Source organism: Podarcis melisellensis (genome assembly GCF_964234715.1).
Source record: "Podarcis melisellensis genome assembly, chromosome: 3".
In the NCBI taxonomy this organism is placed as follows: domain Eukaryota; kingdom Metazoa; phylum Chordata; class Lepidosauria; order Squamata; family Lacertidae; genus Podarcis; species Podarcis melisellensis.
In genome coordinates, this window is record NC_138530.1 from 46,584,376 (window position 1) to 46,592,776 (window position 8,401).

Below are 8,401 nucleotides of genomic sequence, written 5' to 3' on the forward strand. Positions count from 1 at the left end.
TGGAATGGCACAATGATTAAAAAGTGATGGTTCAAATATTCTGGGTTATACAAAAACCTTATTGCCATGATTCCTCTGTAATGAAGTTGATCCTTTAATCATACAAGGGTAAGTGGGGGAGGGGGAACCATGCCAAAAATCTCCAAAAAAAAAAAGAAAAAAAAAAGAAATGGTGCCACAATTATGGTGTAATGAACTTGGCAATTAACAGATTTAACATGGAAGATGATATGAGCAGACTGAAGTTCTAAACATTGTCTGTTGGAAAGCAAGAACCTTTCTGCCTTGGCAAATTGCATGAGAAATGCAATAGAAGTTTAGCAAGGTAGACCCAACAGAATTTGTATATGTGCTATTTTAAAATAGCAGAAGCCCCCAAGGCCTGCTCCTGCTCTTGCCCCACAGAGCAAGATGCCCTGTGAGAAGAACCCTGATTACTTCTTATATGTTGATTAGTGATTAAAGTGGTTTTAAAATGTATTTTAAATGTTAGCTATAAGCTGTTTTGGAAGGATAGGTATCCTGAAAGGTGGAATATCATGATCATACATTGTTGTAATCCATTGCAAAGTGTGAAGATGACTATACCAGTATCAGAGTCATGGTCTATTATTTTGCAAATGGTAAGAGTCATATAGCTGTAGCACTCCAACTTCCAAAGTGTGTTGCTGCGGCAACCAGGGGACTGTTCTTCCTCAGACATAAAGAGTAAGGTACCTTTTTGTGTTCTTCTGTTTCAGTCAGGAATAATGTTAGATCAAACACCACAGTTTTCTATTCTACAACTTCATTGTGGGAGAAGTGCAACTTAGGCCTCAGATACCTTTGGCCACTCTCTGTGCAGAAATCAAGGCCTGCAGCAACCACAGTCTCCTAACGGGGGCTCAAATAGTGGCGTACGGAGATAATTTTGAGGTCGTCCAGCTGAGGGATTTGGAAATATTTATATCGGCAAATGGGGTAGGGGACTAAATGGGTCCACAGGTGTTGCCTGGCTCAAACTGAGGAAGGTGGTAGGAGCACGCACATACCCATGCACTCTGGGTGCAGCTCCCAGTACTCCCACATTAAGTGTCCTATTGAATCAGGTCAAAGACCCATCTAGTCTAGTGGGCTATCAGATGCCTGCAGGAACCCACAACCAGGACCTGAGTGCCATAGCAATTTTCAGAGGCAGGTATTCAGAAGCTGGACACGAGTAGAAGTCTCATGATTGGGCTTTTATGGGCATTTAGAAGCCCCCTTGAGACCTTTCTACCCAGTGCAAGAAGGTACGAAGGGGTGGAGTGGGAGAATCTGGTGCAAGTACCCCTTCACCCTCCCCAGGTTGAGCCCTCTTTGAATGCCTGAAGTGGACTATGGAGTTTCTTGAATGAAGGCATGGCTGGCTGGCTGGCTGGCTGGCTGGAGGAGCGTAGCACACTGCAAGATTTTGTTCCAGCTCCTACAAATTAGCAGAGGCTTAATTTAACCACAAACCAGCCAGCCTGCCCAATTTATATATATTCCAAGTTATTCTACTTGGTGCTGAGGCTTGTTTGTATAACCGAAGCCAAGCTGTACAGGAATTTAAACATGAATTTATGAACATCATGTCTGAAGCTGTGGGGTGAAGATGAAACCCCTATCCTGCCTCTGGCTTCTCCCTGCAGTTCATTCCCTGAGATCATTTCATTTTCATGCAAGCTTTGATACGAAAGCCTGGTTGAAAGCAAAGTGTAAGGGGAAAGTGAGGGCCTGAGAGAGGTTCAGTACTCTATGCACACCCTTGCTTCTGGACTTCCCAGAAGCATTTGGTTAGCCATTGTGGGAAACAGAATGGTGGACTACATGGGCTTTTGGTCTGGTCCAGCAGGAGTCACCCTTCCTCCACCCTACATGTGACTGAGGCAGCCCCATCTTAATGACCGAGGTCTGCTATATGGCTGTTTCTCCCTCAAAAACTTCCCTCAAGGATATTTCTGTGAGTACAACATGTTTCAAGAAGCAAATCGAGGCAGTCAAAAACATGGGCTTTCGTATTTTGAATGGGAAGCAAATTCTGACATTGATTAATAGACCGGTGCGTTTATCAATCTATCAGAGAGACAGCCGCTCCATAAGCTGATTCCCTTCAGCTTCGATATATACAACCATATATATTATCACTTATGGCAGCCACTTACAGAAGCCCTGAGGGACAAACTGCAGAAGGGAATAAATAAGTAGACCCAGATAATCATTCACTGAAATTCCGTTTATTTTTTCATAATACTGCATGATTTCAGATCTTAGCAGAAAGTGACACTGACATTGTAAGAACCACAACTGAGAGGGAGGGTTCTTACGTATTCAAACTATTTGATCTCCTTCCCTAACATGGTTGGTAGATGTGTGCTGCAGCCCATAAATGCCAAACCAAGGACGATGTTTGGCACAAGGGGGGGGGGCATCCTGTATATACCATCCTATCAGGAGGTCCGTTCCACAGTGTTGGAATCAGGCCTTCAGTGTGGTGGTACTTATCTTTTGGAACTTCCAGTGCATATCAGAGAGGCTACTTCTCTACTGCGGGTGTGTGCAGTGCTAGATTAAACCCTGTGGAGGCCCCATGGCAGTCAAAATCTTGGGGGGGGGGCCCTCACAAATTATCTCATGTTTTTTTATTTCACCAACCAACAATTATAATAAACCAATTTTGATCCATTGTTGTGGGACCCCTAAATGGCCTGGGGACCACAGGCCTACTCTGCCTATTTGGTAATCCGATACTGGGTTTGTGCATTTGTTTTGTTTTGGCGACTCATTGACTGAGCTTGTTGAGGGCTGGAATATCCAGCTCCTGGCAGCCATCAATGAGATCGCACCGAAGCACCCTCTGCGACCCCGCAGAAACCGGACTCCCTGGTTTACCGAGGAGCTCTGGAAAATGAAGCGGGACCTCAGACAGCTAGAGCGAGTATGGCGGGGTGCCCGTGATGGAGCCTCAAGAACATCTTATAGGGCTTTTATGAAAACCTACGAGATGGCGGTGAAGGCTACTAAGAAGTCTTACTTCTCGGCCTCCATTGCATCCGCTAGCTCTCGCCCGGCGCAATTATTTAGTATAATCAGGTCTTTAACGTCCCTTGAGGGACAGCCAAATTTAAATAACAATTTGACACACAGCTGTGAGGCATTTGTGAGCTTTTTTGAGGAGAAGGTCTTGTTGCTCCGCCATGACCTCCCTGCCAATTTGGATACAATAAAGGAACTGGAGGCCCCTCGACTGTCCTCGGGTCCACTTGGACCACTTCGACCGGATATCCCCAGCCGATGTGGGTAGACTCCTCCGAGCTGGAAAGCCCACCACCTGTCCTCTTGACCCGTGCCCGTCTTGGCTGATTAGAGTGTGTCCAGACGAGGTGCGGGCCCTCCTGGGGGATATCATCAATTTGTCCCTTGGCACGGGGACATTCCCAGGGGAACTGAAGGAGGCAGTGGTGCGCCCGCTCTTAAAGAAAACATCATTAGATCCTTTAGATCTATCCAATTACTGCCCGGTTTCGAATCTTCCGTTCCTGGGTAAGGTGATTGAGAGAGTGGTTGCTGAACAGCTTGGTAGGTTTCTGGATGAAACATCGGCTCTGGATCCATTCCAGTCCAGCTTCCGCACTGATCATGGGACCGAGACGGCTCTGGTTGCCCTAACAGATGATCTTCGTAGACAGCTGGATCGAGGCGGGTTGGGGCTGCTGATTCTTCTAGATCTGTCAGCAGCTTTCGACATGGTCAATCACGAACTTCTGGACGCCTTGCCGACGTGGGGACCCAGGGCACAGTCCTTCAATGGCTGCGCTTGTTTCTCTCTGGTCGGGGACAGAGGGTGGCGCTTGGGGGGAATTGTCATCGCGCCACTCCTTGGTATGTAGAGTACCTCAGGGTGCGATACTCTCCCTGATGCTTTTCAACATCTTTATACGCCCCCTCGCCCAGCTTGTCCGGAGTTTTGGGCTGGGACCCATCAGTATGCCGATGACACCCAACTCTATCTGTTGATGGATGGCCATCCTGACTCGGCCCCAGACACACTGACCAGATGTTTGGAAGCTGTGGCTGGATGGTTACGTGGGAGCCAGTTGAAGCTAAATCCTTCAAAGACAGAGGTCCTGTGGCTGGGACGGGACGATATGGGATTGGGGGGGCAACTCCCATCTCTTGCGGGGGCGCAATTAGTGCCAGCACCGTCCATTAAGAGTTTGGGTGTAATCTTCGACACCTCCCTTTCCATGGAGGTGCAGATTGCAGCTATAACAAAGGCGGCATTTTTCCATCTCTGCCAAGCTAAGCAGTTGGCTCCTTACCTCTCTTGCCCTGACCTAGCCACTGTGATCCACGCGATGGTCACCTCCAGACTGGATTATTGTAACTCGCTCTACGTGGGGCTGCCCTTGAGACTGACCCAGAAACTCCAGCGGGTGCAGAATGCTGCAGCGAGACTCCTTACGGGGTCTTCGCTTAGAGATCACATTCATCAGGTGCTATACCAGCTGCACTGGCTCCCAGGTGTACAGGATCAGGTTTAAGGTGCTGGTTTAAACCTTTAAAGCCCTATACGGCCTAGGACCCTCGTACCTACGGGACCGCCTCTCCTGGTATGCCCCACAGAGAAACTTCAAATAAAAACATCTTGAAGGTCCCAGGCCACAGAGAAGTTAGGCTGGCCTCAACTAGAGCCAGGGCTTTTTCGGCTATGGCTCCGACCTGGTGGAACACTCTGTCACAAGAGACTAGGGCCCTGCGGGACTTGACATCTTTCTGCAGGGCCTGCAAGACAGAGCTGTTCCGCCAGGCCTTTGGCCAGGGCACAGCCTGACTCCCTCCCTTGGCAATCTTCACGGAGCTCTGGCCCAATGGTGGCCAAGGGCTTGAATTTAATTAATTTTATAATGAATGATTTTAGAGTGTTGTTTGTGCTGTACTTTTGTACTGTTTTATTGTTGTTAACCGCCCTGAGCCCGGCTTCAGGGGAGGGCGGGATATAAATAAAATTTATTTTATTATTATTATTATTATTATTATTATTATTATTATTATTATTATTATTATTATTATTATTATCACCTGCTAAACCTTATAAAATCTTTAACCCAGTTGCCTTCTGCCCTGGGTCAATTTTTAAACGGTTTTTATATTGTTACATACCACCTCAATCTCTGATGAGTGGCTGATGAGGGGTTGGAGGCCTGCTTATCTAGAGTTTGAGTTTCCTTTGGGACAATAGGCACAATGGAAGCTATAGTCCAGGGGTCAGCAAACTTTTTCAGCAGGGGGCCAGTCCACTGTCCCTCAGACCTTGTGGGGGCAGACTATATTTTTTGGGGGGAAATGAACGAATTCCTATGCCTCACAAATAACTCAGAGATGCATTTTAAACAAAAGCACACATTCTACTCATGTAAAAACACGCTGATTCCCGGACCGTCTGCGGGCTGGATTTAAAAGGCGATGATGCCGGGGCCAGCCCCCGGGCCATAGTTTGCCTACCCATGCTATAGTGTCTTTATGGCTTATTTACACACATATACAACCTGAACCTGGAGGGACTCATAGCAGCAGCAGCACCCTAAAACACACCAGCTTACTCCATAGTAGTAGTAGCAGCAGCATCCTTCCCCTGCAGCCTCACTTGCTCTGTTGGGTACATCCCAGCTCACTGTTCCTCTCTGCTTCCTGGTTATAGTGCGGGTCATCAGCACCATGCTCTAACCAACTGAACTATCCTTATAAGTTTGCAGGTTCGATCCCCATATGGGACAGCTGCATATTCCTGTATTGCAGAGTATTTGACTTGATGATCCTCAGAGACCAGTTATATGTACAGTTATATGATTCCACATTATTAAAAAACGTCAGCCTACTCAAGATGTGCTTGTTGTCAGTTTTGTGAAATCTGATTCAATTTGCTTTTTTATTAAATAGTGGAATACGGTACAAGAAGAGTCAATCATTTGTGTCTATACTTTAAAAAATAAAAGCAACATAATAAAAACGTTGTCTTGAACTCAGACCTATTCAGAGTAGACCCACGGAAATTGAATTAGCCATGTCCATTCATTTCCATGGGTCTACTCTGAGCTAGCATTGGGTGCAACCCAGAGATAGCAACTTCACAAGCTTAAGAAAGCAGGTGTTTCTTTCACCAGCTCACTAAATAAATAATTCCCAACCAGGCCTCACAAATCAGCAGCACTTACACTGCCAAGCTCAATAAATAAAGCAATGCTTTCCTTTTTGGTTCCTGGGAAGCCAGCAAATAGCTAACCACAACAAGGTCTGCATGTGAAAACAGCTGAAATGTATGGGCCTATGGGCCAGTTATTGCAAATACAGTATTTTAAAAGACAGCAAAAAAGTGGGAGGGGTGAGCAATTGCCAGAAAAAGTTGTTAAAATAACAAAGGACTCCCCCAGATTCTAAAAGAAAATGCATTTACTATGTGGCCTGGCTCAGAGGTAAGCCATCAATACATTCGTGATAAAAGCACCAACTAGAACATGAAATAAGAGCATGAAAGTAAGTGTTCTTCAGTAGTGAGATGTAACAGGAACAGAGCAGTGGAACCTCAGGGACCAGCAATGGCAGAAAGATATTGCATAGTATGGACTTGCAGACCTGCAATAATTTCTCCTGGATGACTTCCTAGGTAGGTTTAGCTAATGCCCGCAGTCTAACTGATCATTGTATTATGTGGAAGAAATTACAAAGCATTTAAAGCGATGACTCCAGTCTAGCTATATCAGGCATAGGCAAACTCTGGCCCTCCAGATGTTTGGGACTACAATTCCCATCATCCCTGACCACTGGTCCTGTTATCTAGGGTTGATAACAATTCCCATCATCCCTGACCACTGGTCCTGTTATCTAGGGATGATGGGAATTGTAGTCCCAAACATCTGGAGGGCAAGAGTTTGTCTATGCTTGAGCTATATAGTTTTTTTGCTTTCTGAAATAATGTTTAAAAAGGAAAGGGGGTGGACGCCAAATGTATAATGCATATATCTGGACTGAGTTTGAGAGGAATGCAGATTCCAAAGGATTTCTACAGAATCAGTGCCTGACATCGGACATTTGATCTTCCCTCAGCACCCTTAACAAACTAAAGCTCCCAGAGTTATTTGGGGGCGGGGGGGGGGGAGAGCCAGAACTTTTTCAAGTGTCATCATGATATGAATGTGGCCATTAGCTGGAATCCTGAGTTTGATCCTGCTGTTGGGAGCAATGTGCTAATGGCATTACAAGATAAAGGAAAGGGTTAAGACAATGATAATGCCTTTTATGGGTTTTGCTATTCGATATCACACTTTAGAAATTCAAAGACTGTCCTTTCATGTAGGGACTGGCAGGCGGCCCACATGTAAACCATCGCATCTGATGAATGCACATTACGTTTAATCAGTAAACATAATTATACATGTCACTACAAATGTAAATGTAATTACAAATACAGTGTACATGGACTGGGAGGCCACAGCCAATTTCGGCTTCCCAGTGAGAAAGCACAAGAAAATACATGTCTGATTGATGAATGTGATGCCTTATTTACAAGAAATATCTTAGTGGGGGTATGGAATTTTGTAATATAGAATCCCCTGGAGCCATGGGGCATAGAAAACACTACATATCAGTTTAATGGTCCTGACTTCCTGGGAGGCAGTGTGTCAGTTGTTGTACCGGGACAACCATTTTGGTTTGCCATAAAGAACAGCCTCCCTTTCCCCTCTGTGCACTGTTCCAGGGTTTCTCTACCCCACTAAGCATGGTGGGGTTTCTCCCAACCCCTGAGCTGATTTCAGGGGGCACAGGGGAGACTCATTGCACAAGCAGAAGTCCTTGCCTGGCTTCCTCTGATGGGACTCATTAGTTGAATCCCATTCTTTTCTTTTTCAAGGAAACTGAAGGATTGCTAGGGACTGCTGGAGTTTAGGAAATGCAGTGAAAATGCCACAGAGCCCTGTGTAAAAGGAGCTCCGGAGGAAGGGAGAGGGATAGTATCAGAAGGGCAATCTGGAGTCCCTTTCAAGTCTGAGAGAGAGCCAAAACTCCTGGAGGAGGAACTTGGATGCCCAGAGAGCTGTGTGAAGAAAGGAGCCAACTGGAGTTTCTGAATGGGGAATGTGCAAACAGGGAAGCAGGCCTCATTCATTGGACTTGCTTACCCCAAAGTTTGCTTACCTGGAAATGTGGGAATGTCCTAGAAGGGAACTTCATTCCTGCTCCAGAAAAAAGTTGTAGTCAGAGCTGCCAGGAAAGGCATGGCTATGCTTGAACAAGTAAAGCAAGGACTGTCTGCAGAAGGCCTTTTGAGTGGGATCACTGGCATGAAGTGGGATATTTAGAGTGTGCTGTAACATCTAATGCCTAATACCAAGTGTTGAGTTGA